Source organism: Stenella coeruleoalba (assembly GCF_951394435.1).
Source record: "Stenella coeruleoalba genome assembly, contig: scaffold_62, whole genome shotgun sequence".
NCBI lineage: Eukaryota > Metazoa > Chordata > Mammalia > Artiodactyla > Delphinidae > Stenella > Stenella coeruleoalba.
The window spans coordinates 1,908,395-1,935,819 of record NW_027646189.1 but is presented as its reverse complement, the minus strand read 5'-3'; the positions used below and the strand labels follow the sequence as shown (position 1 = coordinate 1,935,819).

The 27,425-nt window shown below is 43.9% G+C and overlaps 1 long non-coding RNA gene across 1 annotated transcript in view; it reads right to left on the bottom strand.

Moving 5' to 3' along the window:
* The window catches only part of LOC307181271, a 636,025-nt gene that overhangs the window by 41,330 nt on the left and 567,270 nt on the right, over nucleotides 1-27,425 (bottom strand). The gene's annotated exons all lie outside the window — the stretch shown is intronic.

Here is a 27,425-nt window from a genome sequence, read left to right as displayed (position 1 = left end):
TAGACAAGAGCTACTCCTTGCTCAACGAAATGGACTCAACACCCCATATTAAACGCCTAAGAATGTACCTGACTAGTAAGTATCTTAAAACCTATGGATTGCTATGTCTCCGAAAGAGAATCAAGCGTGTGTACAGGGGCATAAACGCAGCAGTGATAGGATTGGAGAGGTTCGGTGAGCAAATGAAGACCCTTTGAAGTCATATTGCATGATACCCATTCCACGGGTCTCAACTCTCCAGGTTTAAGGTATTCTTCCTTCAGCTAAAACATGCACGTGGAACCCAAGTATGATCAACCATGTGAACGAGAGACGTGTTCAAATATGTCTCAGTTTTCCTACCCTGGTACTCGGGTGCAACATTCCAGATGCTTTACTAACACTCTCCCCACTTGGAGAGTCAGCGCCTTTAACCTCCTGTTTGGCCCAGTTTGCAATTTCTGCGGAAGATGAACAGGAATAGCGAGAACCAATGAGAGGCTAGCTGGAGGTGTCTGGACGGGCAAATTTAACTCTCATTTCCCACCAGGAAGAGGAAATAACCAAAGGCTCAGCATGCCGGGCCGGAACCAGATTAGGGCCTGAAGCCATCCTGCGGTGTTGCGGCCAGCTCAAAAGAAAGCGAGTTGAAGAAAGGAGCTCAGGGGCACTGTAATTCACAAACCTGCAGAGTTATAAATGACAGCTATCGTCCAAAAATAGACTGAAGTAAGGCTGCCAAGAGGACTTGAAAGCGGGGCAGAATTGCAGGAAACCGATTTCAGGAGGTAGACTGGAATTGCATTGAAAGCATAGGAAAAGAGGCAGAATGTCCACAATGATGCACTTGGCCAAAAAGGGCGTATGCGTTTTTTCCTGAATATATTCAGGAAAAAACGCATACGCCCTTTTTGGCCAACCAAGCAAGCTTGCAAAGGAAATCTGCACTACAATGAAGTCTCACTTCCCCCCGGTCAAAAGGGCCATCTGAAAAAAGTGTAAAATCCAGAAAGGCAGGACAGGCCATGGAGAACTGGGAGCCTTGTTATGCTGAAGGGCGGGATGTAAATTGCCAACAACCACTCGGGAGAAGTGTATGGTGTTTCCTGAAACATCTAAAAAACAAAGCAACAGAGCCTAGGGCACTTCCACTTATGGTCCTATAGCTTAGGGAATTTAAAATCAAAAAGACACAGCCACCCCAAAGTTTGGAACGGCTCTGTTTACAAGAACCTCGTTTACAGTACAAGTTCAACATCGCAGAAAGTGAAAAATGGATAAAAAAGTTGTGGTATTTACTTACAAAGCAATATCACTCAGCAATGAAATCTGTGTCATCAGGCCCTTAGTAGCACAATGAGTGGATTCAGGTATGATGATTCTAACTGAAATAAGTCACACAGAAAAAGAAACATCATAAGATATCAGTAATACACGGAATGTAAACTTGGCTACACAGGAACTGAATTACAGAACAGAACAGGGTCTCAAATTTAGAAAACCAACTTATGCTTGCTTAAGGGTAGAGGTGAGTTGGGGTACTGCATAAAACCAGAGATTGAAATGAGCACAGATAAAGTTCCTTAAGCCAAACATGGAATAGACAAGAGCTACTCCTTGCTCAAAGAAATGGACTCAACACCGCATATTAAACGCCTAAGAATGTACCTGACTAGTAAGTATCTTAAAATCTAGGGATTGCTATGTCTCCGAAAGAGAATCAAGCATGTGTACAGGGGCATAAACGCAGCAGTGATAGGATTGGAGAGGTTCGGTGAGCAAATGAAGACCCTTTGAAGTCATATTGCATGGTACCCATTCCACGGGTTTCAACTACCCAGGTTTAAGGTATTCTTCCTTCAGCTAAAACATGCATATGGAACCTAGAGTATGATCAACCATTTGATCGGGAGACGTGTTCAAATATGTATCAGTTTTCCTCCCCTGGTACTCGGGTGCAACATTCCAGACGCTTTACTAACACTCTCCCCACTTGGAGAGTCAGTCCCTTTAACCTCCTGTTTGGCCCAGTTTGCAATTTCTGCGGAGGATGAACAGGAATAGCGAGAACCAATAAGAGACTAGCTGGAGGTGTCTGGACGGGCAAATTTAACTCTCATTTCCCACCAGGAAGAGGAAATAACCAAAGGCTCAGCGTGCCGTGCAGGAACCAGATTAGGGCCTGAAGCCATCCTGCGGTGTTGCGGCCAGCTCAAAAGAAAGCGAGTTGAAGAAAGGAGCTCAGGGGCACTGTAATTCACAAACCTGCAAAGTTATAAATGACAGCTATCGTCCAAAAATAGACTGAAGTAAGGCTGCCAAGAGGACTTGAAAGCGGGGCAGAATTGCAGGAAACCGATTTCAGGAGGTAGACTGGAATTGCATTGAAAGCATAGGAAAAGAGGCAGAACGTCCACAATGATGCACTTGGCCAAAAAGGGCGTATGCGTTTTTTCCTGAATATATTCAGGAAAAAACGCATACGCCCTTTTTGGCCAACCAAGCAAGCTTGCAAAGGAAATCTGCACTACAATGAAGTCTCACTTCCCCCCGGTCAAAAGGGCCATCTGAAAAAAGTGTAAAATCCAGAAAGGCAGGACAGGCCATGGAGAACTGGGAGCCTTGTTATGCTGAAGGGCGGGATGTAAATTGCCAACAACCACTCGGGAGAAGTGTATGGTGTTTCCTGAAACATCTAAAAAACAAAGCAACAGAGCCTAGGGCACTTCCACTTATGGTCCTATAGCTTAGGGAATTTAAAATCAAAAAGACACAGCCACCCCAAAGTTTGGAACGGCTCTGTTTACAAGAACCTCGTTTACAGTACAAGTTCAACATCGCAGAAAGTGAAAAATGGATAAAAAAGTTGTGGTATTTACTTACAAAGCAATATCACTCAGCAATGAAATCTGTGTCATCAGGCCCTTAGTAGCACAATGAGTGGATTCAGGTATGATGATTCTAACTGAAATAAGTCACACAGAAAAAGAAACATCATAAGATATCAGTAATACACGGAATGTAAACTTGGCTACACAGGAACTGAATTACAGAACAGAACAGGGTCTCAAATTTAGAAAACCAACTTATGCTTGCTTAAGGGTAAAGGTGAGTTGGGGTACTGCATAAAACCAGAGATTGAAATGAGCACAGATAAAGTTCCTTAAGCCAAATATGGAATAGACAAGAGCTACTCCTTGCTCAAAGAAATGGACTCAACACCGCATATTAAACTCCTAAGAATGTACCTGACTAGTAAGTATCTTAAAATCTAGGGATTGCTATGTCTCTGAAAGAGAATCAAGCATGTGTACAGGGTCATAAACGCAGCAGTGATAGGATTGGAGAGGTTCGGTGAGCAAATGAAGACCCTTTGAAGTCATATTGCATGGTACCCATTCCACGGGTTTCAACTACCCAGGTTTTAGGTATTCTTCCTTCAGCTAAAACATGCATGTGGAACCCAGAGTATGATCAACCATGTGATCGGGAGACGTGTTCAAATATGTCTCAGTTTTCCTCCCCTGGTACTCGGGTGCAACATTCCAGACGCTTTACTAACACTCTCCCCACTTGGAGAGTCAGCGCCTTTAACCTCCTGTTTGGCCCAGTTTGCAATTTCTGCGGAAGATGAACAGGAATAGCGAGAACCAATGAGAGACTAGCTGGAGGTGTCTGGACGGGCAAATTTAACTCTCATTTCCCACCAGGAAGAGGAAATAACCAGAGGCTCAGCGTGCCGTGCCGGAACCAGATTAGGGCCTGAAGCCATCCTGTGGTGTTGCGGCCAGCTCAAAAGAAAGCGAGTTGAAGAAAGGAGCTCAGGGGCACTGTAATTCACAAACCTGCAGAGTTATAAATGACAGCTATCGTCCAAAAATAGACTGAAGAAAGGCTGCCAAGAGGACTTGAAAGCGGGGCAGAATTGCAGGAAACCGATTTCAGGAGGTAGACTGGAGTTGCATTGAAAGCATAGGAAAAGAGGCAGAACGTCCACAATGATGCACTTGGCCAAAAAGGGCGTATGCGTTTTTTCCTGAATATATTCAGGAAAAAACGCATACGCCCTTTTTGGCCAACCAAGCAAGCTTGCAAAGGAAATCTGCACTACAATGAAGTCTCACTTCCCCCCGGTCAAAAGGGCCATCTGAAAAAAGTGTAAAATCCAGAAAGGCAGGACAGGCCATGGAGAACTGGGAGCCTTGTTATGCTGATGGGCGGGATGTAAATTGCCAACAGACACTCGGGAGAAGTGTATGGTGTTTCCTGAAACATCTAAAAAACAAAGCAACAGAGCCTAGGGCACTTCCACTTATGGTCCTATAGCTTAGGGAAATTAAAATCAAAAAGGCACAGCCACCCAAAAGTTTGGGACGCCTCCATTTACAAGAACCTCGTTTACCGTACAAGTTCAATATCACAGAAAGTGAAAAATGGATAAAGAACTTGTGGTACTTACGTACAATGCAGTATCACTCAGCAATGAAATCTATGTCATCAGGCCCGTAGCAGCATAATGAGTGGATTCAGGTACGATGATTCTAACTGAAATAAGTCACACAGAAAAAGAAACATCATAAGATATCACTAATACACGGAATGTAAACTTGGCTACACAGGAACTGCATTCCAAAACAGAACAGGGTCTCAAATTTAGAAAACCAACTTATGCTTGCTTAAGGGGAAAGGTGAGTTGGGGTGCTGCATAAAACCAGAGATTGAAATGAGCACAGATAAAGTTCCTTAAGCCAAATATGGAATAGACAAGAGCTACTCCTTGCTCAACGAAATGGACTCAAATCCCCATATTAAACGCCTAAGAATGTACCTGACTAGTAAGTATCTTAAAACCTATGGATTGCTATGTCTCCAAAAGAGAATCAAGCGTGTGTACAGGGGCATAAATGCAGCAGTGATAGGATTGGAGAGGTTTGGTGAGCAAATGAAGACCCTTTGAAGTCATATTGCACGGTACCCATTCCACGGGTCTCAACTCTCCAGGTTTAAGGTATTCTTCCTTCAGCTAAAACATGCATGTGGAACCCAGAGTATGATCAACCATGTGAATGGGAGACGTGTTCAAATATGTCTCAGTTTTCCTACCCTGGTACTCGGGTGCAACACTCCAGACGCTTTACTAACACTCTCCCGACTTGGAGAGTCAGTCCCTTTAACCTCCTGTTTGGCCCAGTTTGCAATTTCTGCGGAAGATGAACAGGAATAGCGAGAACCAATGAGAGGCTAGCTGCAGGTGTCTGGACGGGCAAATTTAACTCTCATTTCCCACCAGGAAGAGGAAATAACCAAAGGCTGAGCGTGCCGTGCCGGAACCAGATTAGGGCCTGAAGCCATCCTGCGGTGTTGCGGCCAGGTCACAAGAAAGCGAGTTGAAGAAAGGAGCTCAGGGGCACTGTAATTCACAAACCTGCAGAGTTATAAATGACAGCTATCGTCCAAAAATAGACTGAAGTAAGGCTGCCAAGAGGACTTGAAAGCGGGGCAGAATTGCAGGAAACCGATTTCAGGAGGTAGACTGGAATTGCATTGAAAGCATAGGAAAAGAGGCAGAACGTCCACAATGATGCACTTGGCCAAAAAGGGCGTATGCGTTTTTTCCTGAATATATTCAGGAAAAAACGCATACGCCCTTTTTGGCCAACCAAGCAAGCTTGCAAAGGAAATCTGCACTACAGTGAAGTCTCACTTCCCCCCGGTCAAAAGGGCCATCTGAAAAAAGTGTAAAATCCAGAAAGGCAGGACAGGCCATGGAGAACTGGGAGCCTTGTTATGCTGAAGGGCGGGATGTAAATTGCCAACAACCACTCGGGAGAAGTGTATGGTGTTTCCTGAAACATCTAAAAAACAAAGCAACAGAGCCTAGGGCACTTCCACTTATGGTCCTATAGCTTAGGGAATTTAAAATCAAAAAGACACAGCCACCCCAAAGTTTGGAACGGCTCTGTTTACAAGAACCTCGTTTACAGTACAAGTTCAACATCGCAGAAAGTGAAAAATGGATAAAAAAGTTGTGGTATTTACTTACAAAGCAATATCACTCATCAATGAAATCTGTGTCATCAGGCCCTTAGTAGCACAATGAGTGGATTCAGGTATGATGATTCCAACTGAAATAAGTCACACAGAAAAAGAAACATCATAAGATATCACTAATACACGGAATGTAAACTTGGCTACACAGGAACTGAATGACAGAACAGAACAGGGTCTCAAATTTAGAAAACCAACTTATGCTTGCTTAAGGGTAAAGGTGAGTTGGGGTGCTGCATAAAACCAGAGATTGAAATGAGCACAGATAAAGTTCCTTAAGCCAAATATGGAATAGACAAGAGCTACTCCTTGCTCAAAGAAATGGACTCAACACCGCATATTAAACGCCTAAGAATGTACCTGACTAGTAAGTATCTTAAAATCTAGGGATTGCTATGTCTCCGAAAGAGAATCAAGCATGTGTACAGGGGCATAAACGCAGCAGTGATAGGATTGGAGAGGTTCGGTGAGCAAATGAAGACCCTTTGAAGTCATATTGCATGGTACCCATTCCACGGGTTTCAACTACCCAGGTTTTAGGTATTCTTCCTTCAGCTAAAACATGCATGTGGAACCCAGAGTATGATCAACCATGTGATCGGGAGACGTGTTCAAATATGTCTCAGTTTTCCTCCCCTGGTACTCGGGTGCAACATTCCAGACGCTTTACTAACACTCTCCCCACTTGGAGAGTCAGCGCCTTTAACCTCCTGTTTGGCCCAGTTTGCAATTTCTGCGGAAGATGAACAGGAATAGCGAGAACCAATGAGAGACTAGCTGGAGGTGTCTGGACGGGCAAATTTAACTCTCATTTCCCACCAGGAAGAGGAAATAACCAGAGGCTCAGCGTGCCGTGCCGGAACCAGATTAGGGCCTGAAGCCATCCTGCGGTGTTGCGGCCAGGTCACAAGAAAGCAAGTTGAAGAAAGGAGCTCAGGGGCACTGTAATTCACAAACCTGCAGAGTTACAAATGACAGCTATCGTCCAAAAATAGACTGAAGTAAGGCTGCCAAGAGGACTTGAAAGCGGGGCAGAATTGCAGGAAACCGATTTCAGGAGGTAGACTGGAATTGCATTGAAAGCATAGGAAAAGAGGCAGAACGTCCACAATGATGCACTTGGCCAAAAAGGGCGTATGCGTTTTTTCCTGAATATATTCAGGAAAAAACGCATACGCCCTTTTTGGCCAACCAAGCAAGCTTGCAAAGGAAATCTGCACTACAATGAAGTCTCACTTCCCCCCGGTCAAAAGGGCCATCTGAAAAAAGGGTAAAATCCAGAAAGGCAGGACAGGCCATGGAAAACTGGGAGCCTTGTTATGCTGATGGGCGGGATGTAAATTGTCAACAACCACTGAGGAGAAGTGTATGGTGTTTCCTGAAACATCTAAAAAACAAAGCAACAGAACCTAGGGCACTTCCACTTATGGTCCTATAGCTTAGGGAAATTAAAATCAAAAAGACACAGCCACCCCAAAGTTTGGAACGGCTCTGTTTACAAGAACCTCGTTTACAGTACAAGTTCAACATCGCAGAAAGTGAAAAATGGATAAAGAAGTTGTGGTATTTACTTACAAAGCAATATCACCAATCAATGAAATCTGTGTCATCAGGCCCTTAGCAGCACAATGAGTGGATTCAGGTATGATGATTCTAACTGAAATAAGTCACACAGAAAAAGAAACATCATAAGATATCAGTAATACACGGAATGTAAACTTGGCTACACAGGAACTGAATTACAGAACAGAACAGGGTCTCAAATTTAGAAAACCAACTTATGCTTGCTTAAGGGTAAAGGTGAGTTGGGGTGCTGCATAAAACCAGAGATTGAAATGAGCACAGATAAAGTTCCTTAAGCCAAATATGGAATAGACAAGAGCTACTCCTTGCTCAACGAAATGGACTCAACACCGCATATTAAACGCCTAAGAATGAACCTGACTAGTAAGTATCTTAAAACCTATGGATTGCTATGTCTCCGAAAGAGAATCAAGCATGTGTACAGGGGCATAAACGCAGCAGTGATAGGATTGGAGAGGTTCGGTGAGCAAATGAATACCCTTTGAAGTCATATTGCATGGTACCCATTCCACGGGTTTCAACTACCCAGGTTTAAGGTATTCTTCCTTCAGCTAAAACATGCATGTGGAACCTAGAGTATGATCAACCATGTGATCGGGAGACGTGTTCAAATATGTCTCAGTTTTCCTCCCCTGGTACTCGGGTGCAACATTCCAGACGCTTTACTAACACTCTCCCGACTTGGAGAGTCAGTCCCTTTAACCTCCTGTTTGGCCCAGTTTGCAATTTCTGCGGAAGCTGAACAGGAATAGCGAGAACCAATGAGAGGCTAGCTGCAGGTGTCTGGACGGGCAAATTTAACTCTCATTTCCCACCAGGAAGAGGAATTAACCAAAGGCTCAGCATGCCGGGCCGGAACCAGATTAGGGCCTGAAGCCATCCTGCGGTGTTGCGGCCAGGTCACAAGAAAGCGAGTTGAAGAAAGGAGCTCAGGGGCACTGTAATTCACAAACCTGCAGACTTATAAATGACAGCTATCGTCCAAAAATAGACTGAAGTAAGGCTGCCAAGAGGACTTGAAAGCGGGGCAGAATTGCAGGAAACCGATTTCAGGAGGTAGACTGGAATTGCATTGAAAGCATAGGAAAAGAGGCAGAACGTCCACAATGATGCACTTGGCCAAAAAGGGCGTATGCGTTTTTTCCTGAATATATTCAGGAAAAAACGCATACGCCCTTTTTGGCCAACCAAGCAAGCTTGCAAAGGAAATCTGCACTACAATGAAGTCTCACTTCCCCCCGGTCAAAAGGGCCATCTGAAAAAAGTGTAAAATCCAGAAAGGCAGGACAGGCCATGGAGAACTGGGAGCCTTGTTATGCTGAAGGGCGGGATGTAAATTGCCAATAAACACTCGGGAGAAGTGTATGGTGTTTCCTGAAACATCTAAAAAACAAAGCAACAGAGCCTAGGGCACTTCCACTTATGGTCCTATAGCTTAGGGAATTTAAAATCAAAAAGACACAGCCACCCCAAAGTTTCGAACGGCTCTGTTTACAAGAACCTCGTTTACAGTACAAGTTCAACATCGAAGAAAGTGAAAAATGGATAAAAAAGTTGTGGTATTTACTTACAAAGCAATATCACTCAGCAATGAAATCTGTGTCATCAGGCCCTTAGCAGCACAATGAGTGGATTCAGGTATGATGATTCTAACTGAAATAAGTGACACAGAAAAAGAAACATCATAAGATATCAGTAATACACGGAATGTAAACTTGGCTACACAGGAACTGAATTACAGAACAGAACAGGGTCTCAAATTTAGAAAACCAACTTATGCTTGCTTAAGGGTAAAGGTGAGTTGGGGTACTGCATAAAACCAGAGATTGAAATGAGCACAGATAAAGTTCCTTAAGTCAAATATGGAATAGACAAGAGCTACTCCTTGCTCAACGAAATGGACTCAACACCGCATATTAAACGCCTAAGAATGTACCTGACTAGTAAGTATCTTAAAACCTATGGATTGCTATGTCTCCGAAAGAGAATCAAGCATGTGTACAGGGGCATAAACGCAGCAGTGATAGGATTGGAGAGGTTCGGTGAGCAAATGAAGACCCTTTGAAGTCATATTGCATGGTACCCATTCCACGGGTCTTAACTCTCCAGGTTTAAGGTATTCTTCCTTCAGCTAAAACATGCATGTGGAACCCAAGTATGATCAACCATGTGAACGGGAGACGTGTTCAAATATGGCTCAGCTTTCCTCCACTGGTACTCGCGTGCAACATTCCAGGCGCTTTACTAACACTCTCCCCACTTGAAGAGTCAGCGCCTTTAACCTCCTGTTTGGCACAGTTTGCAATTTCTGCGGAAGATGAACAGGAATAGCGAGAACCAATGAGAGACTAGCTGGAGGTGTCTGGACGGGCAAATTTAACTCTCATTTCCCACCAGGAAGAGGAAATAACCAAAGGCTCAGTGTGCCGTGCCGGAACCAGATTAGGGCCTGAAGCCATCCTGTGGTGTTGCGGCCAGGTCACAAGAAAGCGAGTTGAAGAAAGGAGCTCAGGGGCACTGTAATTCACAAACCTGCAGAGTTACAAATGACAGCTATCGTCCAAAAATAGACTGAAGTAAGGCTGCCAAGAGGACTTGAAAGCGGGGCAGAATTGCAGGAAACCGATTTCAGGAGGTAGACTGGAATTGCATTGAAAGCATAGGAAAAGAGGCAGAACGTCCACAATGATGCACTTGGCCAAAAAGGGCGTATGCGTTTTTTCCTGAATATATTCAGGAAAAAACGCATACGCCCTTTTTGGCCAACCAAGCAAGCTTGCAAAGGAAATCTGCACTACAATGAAGTCTCACTTCCCCCCGGTCAAAAGGGCCATCTGAAATAAGGGTAAAATCCAGAAAGGCAGGACAGGCCATGGAGAACTGGGAGCCTTGTTATGCTGATGGGCGGGATGTAAATTGTCAACAACCACTGAGGAGAAGTGTATGGTGTTTCCTGAAACATCTAAAAAACAAAGCAACAGAACCTAGGGCACTTCCACTTATGGTCCTATAGCTTAGGGAAATTAAAATCAAAAAGACACAGCCACCCCAAAGTTTGGAACGGCTCTGTTTACAAGAACCTCGTTTACAGTACAAGTTCAACATCGCAGAAAGTGAAAAATGGATAAAGAAGTTGTGGTATTTACTTACAAAGCAATATCACCAATCAATGAAATCTGTGTCATCAGGCCCTTAGCAGCACAATGAGTGGATTCAGGTATGATGATTCTAACTGAAATAAGTCACACAGAAAAAGAAACATCATAAGATATCAGTAATACACGGAATGTAAACTTGGCTACACAGGAACTGAATTACAGAACAGAACAGGGTCTCAAATTTAGAAAACCAACTTATGCTTGCTTAAGGGTAAAGGTGAGTTGGGGTGCTGCATAAAACCAGAGATTGAAATGAGCACAGATAAAGTTCCTTAAGCCAAATATGGAATAGACAAGAGCTACTCCTTGCTCAACGAAATGGACTCAACACCCCATATTAAACTCCTAAGAATGTACCTGACTAGTAAGTATCTTAAAACCTAGGGATTGCTATGTCTCCGAAAGAGAATCAAGCATGTGTACAGGGGCATAAACGCAGCAGTGATAGGATTGGAGAGGTTCGGTGAGCAAATGAAGACCCTTTGAAGTCATATTGCATGGTACCCATTCCACGGGTTTCAACTACCCAGCTTTAAGGTATTCTTCCTTCAGCTAAAACATGCATGTGGAACCTAGAGTATGATCAACCATGTGATCGGGAGACGTGTTCAAATATGTCTCAGTTTTCCTCCCCTGGTACTCGGGTGCAACATTCCAGACGCTTTACTAACACTCTCCCGACTTGGAGAGTCAGTCCCTTTAACCTCCTGTTTGGCCCAGTTTGCAATTTCTGCGGAAGCTGAACAGGAATAGCGAGAACCAATGAGAGGCTAGCTGCAGGTGTCTGGACGGGCAAATTTAACTCTCATTTCCCACCAGGAAGAGGAATTAACCAAAGGCTCAGCATGCCGGGCCGGAACCAGATTAGGGCCTGAAGCCATCCTGCGGTGTTGCGGCCAGGTCACAAGAAAGCGAGTTGAAGAAAGGAGCTCAGGGGCACTGTAATTCACAAACCTGCAGAGTTATAAATGACAGCTATCGTCCAAAAATAGACTGAAGTAAGGCTGCCAAGAGGACTTGAAAGCGGGGCAGAATTGCAGGAAACCGATTTCAGGAGGTAGACTGGAATTGCATTGAAAGCATAGGAAAAGAGGCAGAACGTCCACAATGATGCACTTGGCCAAAAAGGGCGTATGCGTTTTTTCCTGAATATATTCAGGAAAAAACGCATACGCCCTTTTTGGCCAACCAAGCAAGCTTGCAAAGGAAATCTGCACTACAATGAAGTCTCACTTCCCCCCGGTCAAAAGGGCCATCTGAAAAAAGTGTAAAATCCAGAAAGGCAAGACAGGCCATGGAGAACTGGGAGCCTTGTTATGCTGAAGGGCGGGATGTAAATTGCCAATAAACACTCGGGAGAAGTGTATGGTGTTTCCTGAAACATATAAAAAACAAAGCAACAGAGCCTAGGGCACTTCCACTTATGGTCCTATAGATTAGGGAATTTAAAATCAAAAAGACACAGCCACCCCAAAGTTTCGAACGGCTCTGTTTACAAGAACCTCATTTACAGTACAAGTTCAACATCGCAGAAAGTGAAAAATGGATAAAAAAGTTGTGGTATTTACTTACAAAGCAATATCACTCAGCAATGAAATCTGTGTCATCAGGCCCTTAGCAGCAAAATGAGTGGATTCAGGTATGATGATTCTAACTGAAATAAGTGACACAGAAAAAGAAACATCATAAGATATCAGTAATACACGGAATGTAAACTTGGCTACACAGGTACTGAATTACAGAACAGAACAGGGTCTCAAATTTAGAAAACCAACTTATGCTTGCTTAAGGGTAAAGGTGAGTTGGGGTGCTGCATAAAACCAGAGATTGAAATGAGCACAGATAAAGTTCCTTAAGCCAAATATGGAATAGACAAGAGCTACTCCTTGCTCAACGAAATGGACTCAACACCCCATATTAAACTCCTAAGAATGTACCTGACTAGTAAGTATCTTAAAACCTAGGGATTGCTATGTCTCCGAAAGAGAATCAAGCATGTGTACAGGGGCATAAACGCAGCAGTGATAGGATTGGAGAGGTTCGGTGAGCAAATGAAGACCCTTTGAAGTCATATTGCATGGTACCCATTCCACGGGTTTCAACTACCCAGGTTTAAGGTATTCTTCCTTCAGCTAAAACATGCATGTGGAACCTAGAGTATGATCAACCATGTGATCGGGAGACGTGTTCAAATATGTCTCAGTTTTCCTCCCCTGGTACTCGGGTGCAACATTCCAGACGCTTTACTAACACTCTCCCGACTTGGAGAGTCAGTCCCTTTAACCTCCTGTTTGGCCCAGTTTGCAATTTCTGCGGAAGCTGAACAGGAATAGCGAGAACCAATGAGAGGCTAGCTGCAGGTGTCTGGACGGGCAAATTTAACTCTCATTTCCCACCAGGAAGAGGAATTAACCAAAGGCTCAGCATGCCGGGCTGGAACCAGATTAGGGCCTGAAGCCATCCTGCGGTGTTGCAGCCAGGTCACAAGAAAGCGAGTTGAAGAAAGGAGCTCAGGGGCACTGTAATTCACAAACCTGCAGAGTTATAAATGACAGCTATCGTCCAAAAATAGACTGAAGTAAGGCTGCCAAGAGGACTTGAAAGCGGGGCAGAATTGCAGGAAACCGATTTCAGGAGGTAGACTGGAATTGCATTGAAAGCATAGGAAAAGAGGCAGAACGTCCACAATGATGCATTTGGCCAAAAAGGGCGTATGCGTTTTTTCCTGAATATATTCAGGAAAAAACGCATACGCCCTTTTTGGCCAACCAAGCAAGCTTGCAAAGGAAATCTGCACTACAATGAAGTCTCACTTCCCCCCGGTCAAAAGGGCCATCTGAAAAAAGTGTAAAATCCAGAAAGGCAGGACAGGCCATGGAGAACTGGGAGCCTTGTTATGCTGAAGGGCGGGATGTAAATTGCCAATAAACACTCGGGAGAAGTGTATGGTGTTTCCTGAAACATCTAAAAAACAAAGCAACAGAGCCTAGGGCACTGCCACTTATGGTCCTATAGCTTAGGGAAATTAAAATCAAAAAGACACAGCCACCCCAAAGTTTGGGACGCCTCTGTTTACAAGAAGCTCGTTTACAGTACAAGTTCAACATCGCAGAAAGTGAAAAATGGATAAAGAAGTTGTGGTATTTACTTACAAAGCAATATCACTCAGCAATGAAATCTGTGTCATCAGGCCCTTAGCAGCACAATGAGTGGATTCAGGTATGATGATTCTAACTGAAATAAGTCACACAGAAAAAGAAACATCATAAGATATCAGTAATACACGGAATGTAAACTTGGCTACACAGGAACTGAATTACAGAACAGAACAGGGTCTCAAATTTAGAAAACCAACTTATGCTTGCTTAAGGGTAAAGGTGAGTTGGGGTGCTGCATAAAACCAGAGATTGAAATGAGCACAGATAAAGTTCCTTAAGTCAAATATGGAATAGACAAGAGCTACTCCTTGCTCAACGAAATGGACTCAACACCGCATATTAAACGCCTAAGAATGTACCTGACTAGTAAGTATCTTAAAACCTATGGATTGCTATGTCTCCGAAAGAGAATCAAGCATGTGTACAGGGGCATAAACGCAGCAGTGATAGGATTGGAGAGGTTCGGTGAGCAAATGAAGACCCTTTGAAGTCATATTGCATGGTACCCATTCCACGGGTTTCAACTACCCAGGTTTAAGGTATTCTTCCTTCAGCTAAAACATGCATGTGGAACCTAGAGTATGATCAACCATGTGATCGGGAGAAGTGTTCAAATATGTCTCAGTTTTCGTACCCTGGTACTCGGGTGCAACATTCCAGACACTTTACTAACACTCTCCCGACTTGGAGAGTCAGTCCCTTTAACCTCCTGTTTGGCCCAGTTTGCAATTTCTGCGGAAGATGAACAGGAATAGCGAGAACCAATGAGAGACTAGCTGGAGGTGTCTGGACGGGCAAATTTAACTCTCATTTCCCACCAGGAAGAGGAAATAACCAAAGGCTCAGCGTGCCGTGCCGGAACCAGATTAGGGCCTGAAGCCATCCTGCGGTGTTGCGGCCAGCTCACAAGAAAGCGAGTTGAAGAAAGGAGCTCAGGGGCACTGTAATTCACAAACCTGCAGAGTTATAAATGACAGCTATCGTCCAAAAATAGACTGAAGTAAGGCTGCCAAGAGGACTTGAAAGCGGGGCAGAATTGCAGGAAACCGATTTCAGGAGGTAGACTGGAATTGCATTGAAAGCATAGGAAAAGAGGCAGAACGTCCACAATGATGCACTTGGCCAAAAAGGGCGTATGCGTTTTTTCCTGAATATATTCAGGAAAAAACGCATACGCCCTTTTTGGCCAACCAAGCAAGCTTGCAAAGGAAATCTGCACTACAATGAAGTCTCATTCCCCCCGGTCAAAAGGGCCATCTGAAAAAAGTGTAAAATCCAGAAAGGCAGGACAGGCCATGGAGAACTGGGAGCCTTGTTATGCTGATGGGCGGGATGTAAATTGCCAACAACCACTTGGGAGAAGTGTATGGTGTTTCCTGAAACATCTAAAAAACAAAGCAACAGAACCTAGGGCACTTCCACTTATGGTCCTATAGCTTAGGGAAATTAAAATCAAAAAGACACAGCCACCCCAAAGTTTGGAACGGCTCTGTTTACAAGAACCTCGTTTACAGTACAAGTTCAACATCGCAGAAAGTGAAAAATGGATAAAGAAGTTGTGGTATTTACTTACAAAGCAATATCACTCAGCAATGAAATCTGTGTCATCAGGCCCTTAGCAGCACAATGAGTGGATTCAGGTATGATGATTCTAACTGAAATAAGTCACACAGAAAAAGAAACATCATAAGATATCAGTAATACACGGAATGTAAACTTGGCTACACAGGAACTGAATTACAGAACAGAACAGGGTCTCAAATTTAGAAAACCAACTTATGCTTGCTTAAGGGTAAAGGTGAGTTGGGGTGCTGCATAAAACCAGAGATTGAAATGAGCACAGATAAAGTTCCTTAAGTCAAATATGGAATAGACAAGAGCTACTCCTTGCTCAACGAAATGGACTCAACACCGCATATTAAACGCCTAAGAATGTATCTGACTAGTAAGTATCTTAAAACCTATGGATTGCTATGTCTCCGAAAGAGAATCAAGCATGTGTACAGGGGCATAAACGCAGCAGTGATAGGATTGGAGATGTTCGGTGAGCAAATGAAGACCCTTTGAAGTCATATTGCATGGTACCCATTCCACGGGTTTCAACTACCCAGGTTTAAGGTATTCTTCCTTCAGCTAAAACATGCATGTGGAACCTAGAGTATGATCAACCATGTGATCGGGAGAAGTGTTCAAATATGTCTCAGTTTTCGTACCCTGGTACTCGGGTGCAACATTCCAGACACTTTACTAACACTCTCCCGACTTAGAGAGTCAGTCTCTTTAACCTCCTGTTTGGCCCAGTTTGCAATTTCTGCGGAAGATGAACAGGAATAGCGAGAACCAATGAGAGGCTAGCTGCAGGTGTCTGGACGGGCAAATTTAACTCTCATTTCCCACCAGGAATAGGAATTAACCAAAGGCTCTGCATGCCAGGCCGGAACCAGATTAGGGCCTGAAGCCATCCTGCGGTGTTGCGGCCAGGTCACAAGAAAGCGAGTTGAAGAAAGGAGCTCAGGGGCACTGTAATTCACAAACCTGCAGACTTATAAATGACAGCTATCGTCCAAAAATAGACTGAAGTAAGGCTGCCAAGAGGACTTGAAAGCGGGGCAGAATTGCAGGAAACCGATTTCAGGAGGTAGACGGGAATTGCATTGAAAGCATAGGAAAAGAGGCAGAACGTCCACAATGATGCACTTGGCCAAAAAGGGCGTATGCGTTTTTTCCTGAATATATTCAGGAAAAAACGCATACGCCCTTTTTGGCCAACCAACCAAGCTTGCAAAGGAAATCTGCACTACAATGAAGTCTCACTTCCCCCCGGTCAAAAGGGCCATCTGAAAAAAGTGTAAAATCCAGAAAGGCAGGACAGGCCATGGAGAACTGGGAGCCTTGTTATGCTGATGGGCGGGATGTAAATTGCCAACAGACACTCGGGAGAAGTGGATGGTGTTTCCTGAAACATCTAAAAAACAAAGCAACAGAGCCTAGGGCACTTCCACTTATGGTCCTATAGCTTAGGGAAATTAAAATCAAAAAGACACAGCCACCCCAAAGTTTGGGACGCCTCTGTTTACAAGAACCTCGTTTACAGTACAAGTTCAACATCGCAGAAAGTGAAAAATGGATAAAGAAGTTGTGGTACTTACGTACAATGCAGTATCACTCAGCAATGAAATCTATGTCATCAGGCCCATAGCAGCATAATGAGTGGATTCAGGTACGATGATTCTAACTGAAATAAGTCACACAGAAAAAGAAACATCATAAGATATCACTAATACACGGAATGTAAACTTGGCTACACAGGAACTGCATTCCAAAACAGAACAGGGTCTCAAATTTAGAAAACCAACTTATGCTTGCTTAAGGGTAAAGGTGAGTTGGGGTGCTGCATAAAACCAGAGATTGAAATGAGCACAGATAAAATTCCTTAAGCCAAATATGGAATAGAAAAGAGCTACTCCTTGCTCAACGAAATGGACTCAAAACCCCATATTAAACGCCTAAGAATGTACCTGACTAGTAAGTATCTTAAAACCTATGGATTGCTATGTCTCCAAAAGAGAATCAAGCGTGTGTACAGGGGCATAAATGCAGCAGTGATAGGATTGGAGAGGTTCGGTGAGCAAATGAAGACCCTTTGAAGTCATATTGCATGGTACCCATTCCACGGGTCTCAACTCTCCAGGTTTAAGGTATTCTTCCTTCAGCTAAAACATGCATGTGGAACCCAAGTATGATCAACCATGTGAACGGGAGACGTGTTCAAATATGTCTCAGTTTTCCTACCCTGGTACTCGGGTGCAACACTCCAGACTCTTTACTAACACTCTCCCGACTTGGAGAGTCAGTCCCTTTAACCTCCTGTTTGGCCCAGTTTGCAATTTCTGCGGAAGATGAACAGGAATAGCGAGAACCAATGAGAGGCTAGCTGCAGGTGTCTGGACGGGCAAATTTAACTCTCATTTCCCACCAGGAAGAGGAATTAACCAAAGGCTCAGCATGCCGGGCTGGAACCAGATTAGGGCCTGAAGCCATCCTGCGGTGTTGCGGCCAGCTCACAAGAAAGCGAGTTGAAGAAAGGAGCTCAGGGGCACTGTAATTCACAAACCTGCAGAGTTATAAATGACAGCTATCGTCCAAAATATACTGAAGTAAGGCTGCCAAGAGGACTTGAAAGCGGGGCAGAATTGCAGGAAACCGATTTCAGGAGGTAGACTGGAATTGCATTGAAAGCATAGGAAAAGAGGCAGAACGTCCACAATGATGCACTTGGCCAAAAAGGTCGTATGCGTTTTTTCCTGAATATATTCAGGAAAAAACGCATACGCCCTTTTTGGCCAACCAAGCAAGCTTGCAAAGGAAATCTGCACTACAATGAAGTCTCACTTCCCCCCGGTCAAAAGGGCCATCTGAAAAAAGTGTAAAATCCAGAAAGGCAGGACAGGCCATGGAGAACTGGGAGCCTTGTTATGCTGATGGGCGGGATGTAAATTGCCAACAGACACTCGGGAGAAGTGTATGGTGTTTCCTGAAACATCTAAAAAACAAAGCAACAGAGCCTAGGGCACTTCCACTTATGGTCCTATAGCTTAGGGAAATTAAAATCAAAAAGACACAGCCACCCCAAAGTTTGGGACGCCTCCGCTTACAAGAACCTCGTTTACCGTACAAGTTCAATATCACAGAAAGTGAAAAATAGATAAAGAACTTGTGGTACTTACGTACAATGCAGTATCACTCAGCAATGAAATCTATGTCATCAGGCCCGTAGCAGCATAATGAGTGGATTCAGGTACGATGATTCTAACTGAAATAAGTCACACAGAAAAAGAAACATCATAAGATATCACTAATACACGGAATGTAAACTTGGCTACACAGGAACTGCATTCCAAAACAGAACAGGGTCTCAAATTTAGAAAACCAACTTATGCTTGCTTAAGGGGAAAGGTGAGTTGGGGTGCTGCATAAAACCAGAGATTGAAATGAGCACAGATAAAGTTCCTTAAGCCAAATATGGAATAGACAAGAGCTACTCCTTGCTCAACGAAATGGACTCAAAACCCCATATTAAACGCCTAAGAATGTACCTGACTAGTAAGTATCTTAAAACCTATGGATTGCTATGTCTCCAAAAGAAAATCAAGCGTGTGTACAGGGGCATAAATGCAGCAGTGATAGGATTGGAGACGTTCGGTGAGCAAATGAAGACCCTTTGAAGTCATATTGCACGGTACCCATTCCACGGGTCTCAACTCTCCAGGTTTAAGGTATTCTTCCTTCAGCTAAAACATGCATGTGGAACCCAGAGTATGATCAACCATGTGAATGGGAGACGTGTTCAAATATGTCTCAGTTTTCCTACCCTGGTACTCGGGTGCAACACTCCAGACTCTTTACTAACACTCTCCCGACTTGGAGAGTCAGTCCCTTTAACCTCCTGTTTGGCCCAGTTTGCAATTTCTGCGGAAGATGAACAGGAATAGCGAGAACCAATGAGAGGCTAGCTGCAGGTGTCTGGACGGGCAAATTTAACTCTCATTTCCCACCAGGAAGAGGAATTAACCAAAGGCTCAGCATGCCGGGCCGGAACCAGATTAGGGCCTGAAGCCATCCTGCGGTGTTGCGGCCAGCTCACAAGAAAGCGAGTTGAAGAAAGGAGCTCAGGGGCACTGTAATTCACAAACCTGCAGAGTTATAAATGACAGCTATCGTCCAAAATATACTGAAGTAAGGCTGCCAAGAGGACTTGAAAGCGGGGCAGAATTGCAGGAAACCGATTTCAGGAGGTAGACTGGAATTGCATTGAAAGCATAGGAAAAGAGGCAGAACGTCCACAATGATGCACTTGGCCAAAAAGGGCGTATGCGTTTTTTCCTGAATATATTCAGGAAAAAACGCATACGCCCTTTTTGGCCAACCAAGCAAGCTTGCAAAGGAAATCTGCACTACAATGAAGTCTCACTTCCCCCCGGTCAAAAGGGCCATCTGAAAAAAGTGTAAAATCCAGAAAGGCAGGACAGGCCATGGAGAACTGGGAGCCTTGTTATGCTGATGGGCGGGATGTAAATTGCCAACAACCACTCGGGAGAAGTGTATGGTGTTTCCTGAAACATCTAAAAAACAAAGCAACAGAGCCTAGGGCACTGCCACTTATGGTCCTATAGCTTAGGGAAATTAAAATCAAAAAGACACAGCCACCCCAAAGTTTGGGACGCCTCTGTTTACAAGAACCTCGTTTACAGTACAAGTTCAACATCGCAGAAAGTGAAAAATGGATAAAGAAATTGTGGTATTTACTTACAAAGCAATATCACTCAGCAATGAAATCTATGTCATCAGGCCCTTAGCAGCACAATGAGTGGATTCAGGTATGATGATTCTAACTGAAATAAGTCACACAGAAAAAGAAACATCATAAGATATCAGTAATACACGGAATGTATACTTGGCTACACAGGAACTGAATTACAGAACAGAACAGGGTCTCAAATTTAGAAAATCAACTTATGCTTGCTTAAGGGGAAAGGTGAGTTGGGGTGCTGCATAAAACCAGAGATTGAAATGAGCACAGATAAAGTTCCTTAAGCCAAATATGGAATAGACAAGAGCTACTCCTTCCTCAACGAAATGGACTCAACACCGCATATTAAACGCCTAAGAATGTACCTGACTAGTAAGTATCTTAAAACCTATGGATTGCTATGTCTCCGAAAGAGAATCAAGCATGTGTACAGGGGCATAAACGCAGCAGTGATAGGATTGGAGATGTTCGGTGAGCAAATGAAGACCCTTTGAAGTCATATTGCATGGTACCCATTCCACGGGTCTCAACTCTCAAGGTTTAAGGTATTCTTCCTTCAGCTAAAACATGCATGTGGAACCCAGAGTATGATCAACCATGTGATCGGGAGACGTGTTCAAATATGTCTCAGTTTTCGTACCCTGGTACTTGGGTGCAACATTCCAGATGCTTTACTAACACTCTCCCGACTTGGAGAGTCAGTCCCTTTAACCTCCTGTTTGGCCCAGTTTGCAATTTCTGTGGAAGATGAACAGGAATAGCGACAATCAATGAGAGACTAGCTGGAGGTGTCTGGATGGGCAAATTTAACTCTCATTTCCCACCAGGAAGAGGAATTAACCAAAGGCTCAGCGTGCCGTGCCAGAACCAGATTAGGGCCTGAAGACATCCAGCGGTGTTGCGACCAGGTCACAAGAAAGCGAGTTGAAGAAAGGAGCTCAGGGGCACTGTAATTCACAAACCTGCAGAGTTATAAATGACAGCTATCGTCCAAAAATATACTGAAGTAAGGCTGCCAAGAGGACTTGAAAGCGGGGCAGAATTACGGGAAACTGATTTCAGGAGGTAGACTGGAATTGCATTGAAAGCATAGGAAAAGAGGCAGAACGTCCACAATGATGCACTTGGCCAGGAAGGGCGTATGCGTTTTTTCCTGAATATATGCAGGAAAAAACGCATACGCCCTTTTTGGCCAACCAAGCAAACTTGCAAAGGAAATCTGCACTACAATGAAGTCTCACTTCCCCCCGGTCAAAAGGGCCATCTGAAAAAAGTGTAAAATCCAGAAAGGCAGGACAGGCCATGGAGAACTGGGAGCCTTGTTATGCTGATGGGCGGGATGTAAATTGCCAACAGACACTCAGGAGAAGTGTATGGTGTTTCCTGAAACATCTAAAAAACAAAGCAACAGAGCCTAGGGCACTTCCACTTATGGTCCTATAGCTTAGGGAAATTAAAATCAAAAAGACACAGCCACCCCAATGTTTGGGACGCCTCCGCTTACAAGAACCTCGTTTACCGTACAGGTTCAATATCACAGAAAGTGAAAAATAGATAAAGAACTTGTGGTACTTACGTACAATGCAGTATCACTCAGCAATGAAATTAATGTCATCAGGCCCGTAGCAGCATAATGAGTGGATTCAGGTACGATGATTCTAACTGAAATAAGTCACACAGAAAAAGAAACATCATAAGATATCACTAATACACGGAATGTAAACTTGGCTACACAGGAACTGCATTCCAAAACAGAACAGGGTCTCAAATTTAGAAAACCAACTTATGCTTGCTTAAGGGGAAAGGTGAGTTGGGGTGCTGCATAAAACCAGAGATTGAAATGAGCACAGATAAAGTTCCTTAAGCCAAATATGGAATAGACAAGAGCTACTCCTTGCTCAACGAAATGGACTCAAAACCCCATATTAAACGCCTAAGAATGTACCTGACTAGTAAGTATCTTAAAACCTATGGATTGCTATGTCTCCAAAAGAGAATCAAGCGTGTGTACAGGGGCATAAATGCAGCAGTGATAGGATTGGAGAGGTTCGGTGAGCAAATGAAGACCCTTTGAAGTCATATTGCACGGTACCCATTCCACGGGTCTCAACTCTCCAGGTTTAAGGTATTCTTCCTTCAGCTAAAACATGCATGTGGAACCCAGAGTATGATCAACCATGTGAACGGGAGACGTGTTCAAATATGTCTCAGTTTTCCTACCCTGGTACTCGGGTGCAACACTCCAGACGCTTTACTAACACTCTCCCGACTTGGAGAGTCAGTCTCTTTAACCTCCTGTTTGGCCCAGTTTGCAATTTCTGCGGAAGATGAACAGGAATAGCGAGAACCAATGAGAGGCTAGCTGCAGGTGTCTGGACGGGCAAATTTAACTCTCATTTCCCACCAGGAAGAGGAATTAACCAAAGGCTCAGCATGCCGGGCCGGAACCAGATTAGGGCCTGAAGCCATCCTGCGGTGTTGCGGCCGGCTCACAAGAAAGCGAGTTGAAGAAAGGAGCTCAGGGGCACTGTAATTCACAAACCTGCAGAGTTATAAATGACAGCTATCGTCCAAAAATAGACTGAAGTAAGGCTGCCAAGAGGACTTGAAATCGGGGCAGAATTGCAGGAAACCGATTTCAGGAGGTAGACTGGAATTGCATTGAAAGCATAGGAAAAGAGGCAGAACGTCCACAATGATGCACTTGGCCAAAAAGGGCGTATGCGTTTTTTCCTGAATATATTCAGGAAAAAACGCATACGCCCTTTTTGGCCAACCAAGCAAGCTTGCAAAGGAAATCTGCACTACAATGAAGTCTCACTTCCCCCCGGTCAAAAGGGCCATCTGAAAAAAGTGTAAAATCCAGAAAGGCAGGACAGGCCATGGAGAACTGGTAGCCTTGTTATGCTGATGGGCGGGATGTAAATTGCCAACAACCACTCGGGAGAAGTGTATGGTGTTTCCTGAAACATCTAAAAAACAAAGCAACAGAGCCTAGGGCACTGCCACTTATGGTCCTATAGCTTAGGGAAATTAAAATCAAAAAGACACAGCCACCCCAAAGTTTGGGACGCCTCTGTTTACAAGAACCTCGTTTAGAGTACAAGTTCAACATCGCAGAAAGTGAAAAATGGATAAAGAAGTTGTGGTATTTACTTACAAAGCAATATCACTCAGCAATGAAATCTATGTCATCAGGCCCTTAGCAGCACAATGAGTGGATTCAGGTATGATGATTCTAACTGAAATAAGTCACACAGAAAAAGAAACATCATAAGATATCAGTAATACACGGAATGTAAACTTGGCTACACAGGAACTGAATTACAGAACACAACAGGGTCTCAAATTTAGAAAACCAACTTATTCTTGCTTAAGGGTAAAGGTGAGTCAGGGTGCTGCATAAAACCAGAGATTGAAATGAGCACAGATAAAGTTCCTTAAGCCAAATATGGAATAGACAAGAGCTACTCCTTGCTCAACGAAATGGACCCAACACCGCATATTAAACGCCTAAGAATGTACCTGACTAGTAAGTATCTTAAAACCTATGGATTGCTATGTCTCCGAAAGAGAATCAAGCGTGTGTACAGGGGCATAAACGCAGCAGTGATAGGATTGGAGAGGTTCGGTGAGCAAATGAAGACCGTTTGAAGTCATATTGCATGGTACCCATTACACGGGTCTCAACTCTCCAGGTTTAAGGTATTCTTCCTTCAGCTAAAACATGCATGTGGAACCCAAGTAAGGTCAACCATGTGAACGAGAGACGTGTTCAAATATGTCTCAGTTTTCCTCCCCTGGTACTCGGGTGCAACATTCCAGATGCTTTACTAACACTCTCCCCACTTGGAGAGTCAGCGCCTTTAACCTCCTGTTTGGCCCAGTTTGCGATTTCTGCGGAAGATGAACAGGAATAGCGAGAACCAATGAGAGGCTAGCTGGAGGTGTCTGGACGGGCAAATTTAACTCTCATTTCCCACCAGGAAGAGGAAATAACCAAAGGCTGAGCGTGCCGTGCCGGAATCAGATTAGGGCCTGAAGCCATCCTGCGGTGTTGCGGCCAGCTCACAAGAAAGCGAGTTGAAGAAAGGAGCTCAGGGGCACTGTAATTCACAAACCTGCAGAGTTATAAATGACAGCTATCGTCCAAAAATAGACTGAAGTAAGGCTGCCAAGAGGACTTGAAAGCGGGGCAGAATTGCAGGAAACCGATTTCAGGAGGTAGACTGGAATTGCATTGAAAGCATAGGAAAAGAGGCAGAACGTCCACAATGATGCACTTGGCCAAAAAGGGCGTATGCGTTTTTTCCTGAATATATTCAGGAAAAAACGCATACGCCCTTTTTGGCCAACCAAGCAAGCTTGCAAAGGAAATCTGCACTACAATGAAGTCTCACTTCCCCCTGGTCAAAAGGGCCATCTGAAAAAAGTGTAAAATCCAGAAAGGCAGGACAGGCCATGGAGAACTGGGAGCCTTGTTATGCTGAAGGGCGGGATGTAAATTGCCAACAACCACTCGGGAGAAGTGTATGGTGTTTCCTGAAACATCTAAAAAACAAAGCAACAGAGCCTAGGGCACTTCCACTTATGGTCCTATAGCTTAGGGAATTTAAAATCAAAAAGACACAGCCACCCCAAAGTTTGGAACGGCTCTGTTTACAAGAACCTCGTTTACAGTACAAGTTCAACATCGCAGAAAGTGAAAAATGGAGAAAGAAGTTGTGGTATTTACTTACAAAGCAATATCACTCAGCAATGAAATCTGTGTCATCAGGTCCTTAGCAGCACAATGAGTGGATTCAGGTATGATGATTCTAACTGAAGTAAGTCACACAGAAAAAGAAACATCATAAGATATCAGTAATACACGGAATGTAAACTTGGCTACACAGGAACTGAATTACAGAACAGAACAGGGTCTCAAATTTAGAAAACCAACTTATGCTTGCTTAAGGGTAAAGGTGAGTTGGGGTGCTGCATAAAACCAGAGATTGAAATGAGCACAGATAAAGTTCCTTAAGTCAAATATGGAATAGACAAGAGCTACTCCTTGCTCAACGAAGTGGACTCAACACTGCATATTAAACGCCTTAGAATGTACCTGACTAGTAAGTATCTTAAAACCTATGGATTGCTATGTCTCCGAAAGAGAATCAAGCATGTGAACAGGGGCATAAACGCAGCAGTGATAGGATTGGAGAGGTTCGTTGAGCAAATGAAGACCCTTTGAACTCATATTGCAGGGTACCCATTCCACGTGTTTCAACTACCTAGGTTTAAGGTATTCTTCCTTCATCTAAAACATGCATGTGGAACCTAGAGTATGATCAACCATGTGATCGGGAGACGTGTTCAAATATGTCTCAGTTTTCGTACCCTGGTACTCGGGTGCAACATTCCAGACGCTTTACTAACACTCTCCCCACTTGGAGAGTCAGTCCCTTTTACCTCCTGTTTGGCCCAGTTTGCAATTTCTGCGGAAGATGAACAGGAATAGCGAGAACCAATGGAGACTAGCTGGAGGTGTCTGGACGGGCAAATTTAACTCTCATTTCCTACCAGGAAGAGGAATTAACCAAAGGTTCAGCGTGCCATGCCAGAATCAGATTAGGGCCTGAAGCCATCCTGCGGTGTTGCGGCCAGGTCACAAGAAAGCGAGTTGAAGAAAGGAGCTCAGGGGCACTGTAATTCACAAACCTGCAGAGTTATAAATGACAGCTATCGTCCAAAAATAGACTGAAGTAAGGCTGCCAAGAGGACTTGAAAGCGGGGCAGAATTGCAGGAAACCGATTTCAGGAGGTAGACTGGAATTGCATTGAAAGCATAGGAAAAGAGGCAGAACGTCCACAATGATGCACTTGGCCAAAAAGGGCGTATGCGGTTTTTCCTGAATATATTCAGGAAAAAACGCATACGCCCTTTTTGGCCAACCAAGCAAGCTTGCAAAGGAAATCTGCACTACAATGAAGTCTCACTTCCCCCCAGTCAAAAGGGCCATCTGAAAAAAGTGTAAAATCCAGAAAGGCAGGACAGGCCATGGAGAACTGGGAGCCTTGTTATGCTGATGGGCGGGATGTAAATTGCCAACAGACACTCGGGAGAAGTGTATGGTGTTTCCTGAAACATCTAAAAAACAAAGCAACAGAGCCTAGGGCACTGCTACTTATGGTCCTATAGCTTAGGGAAATTAAAATCAAAAAGACACAGCCACCCCAAAGTTTGGGATGCCTCTGTTTATAAGAACCTCGTTTACAGTACAAGTTCAACATCGCAGAAAGTGAAAAATGGATAAAGAAGTTGTGGTATTTACTTACAAAGCAATATCACTCAGCAATGAAATCTATGTCATCAGGCCCTTAGCATCACAATGAGTGGATTCAGGTATGATGATTCTAACTGAAATAAGTCACACAGAAAATGAACCATCATAAGATATCAGTAATACACGGAATGTAAACTTGGCTACACAGGAACTGAATTACAGAACAGAACAGGGTCTCAAATTTAGAAAACCAACTTATGCTTGCTTAAGGGTAAAGGTGAGTTGGGGTGCTGCATAAAACCAGAGATTGAAATGAGCACAGATAAAGTTCCTTAAGCCAAATATGGAATAGACAAGAGCTACTCCTTGCTCAACGAAATGGACTCAACACCGCATATTAAACGCCTAAGAATGTACCTGACTAGTAAGTATCTTAAAACCTATGGATTGCTATGTCTCCGAAAGAGAATCAAGCATGTGTACAGGGGCATAAACGTAGCAGTGATAGGATTGGAGAGGTTCGGTGAGCAAATGAAGACCCTTTGAAGTCATATTGCATGGTACCCATTCCACAGGTCTCAACTCTCCAGGTTTAAGGTATTCTTCCTTCAGCTAAAACATGCATGTGGAACCCAAGTATGATCAACCATGTGAACGGGAGACGTGTTCAAATATGTCTCAGTTTTCCTCCCCTGGTACTCGGGTGCAACATTCCAGACGCTTTACTAACACTCTCCCCACTTGGAGAGTCAGCGCCTTTAACCTCCTGTTTGGCCCAGTTTGCAATTTCTGCGGAAGATGAACAGGAATAGCGAGAACCAATGAGAGGCTAGCTGGAGGTGTCTGGACGGGCAAATTTAACTCTCATTTCCCACCAGGAAGAGGAAATAACCAAAGGCTCAGCGTGCCGTACCGGAACCAG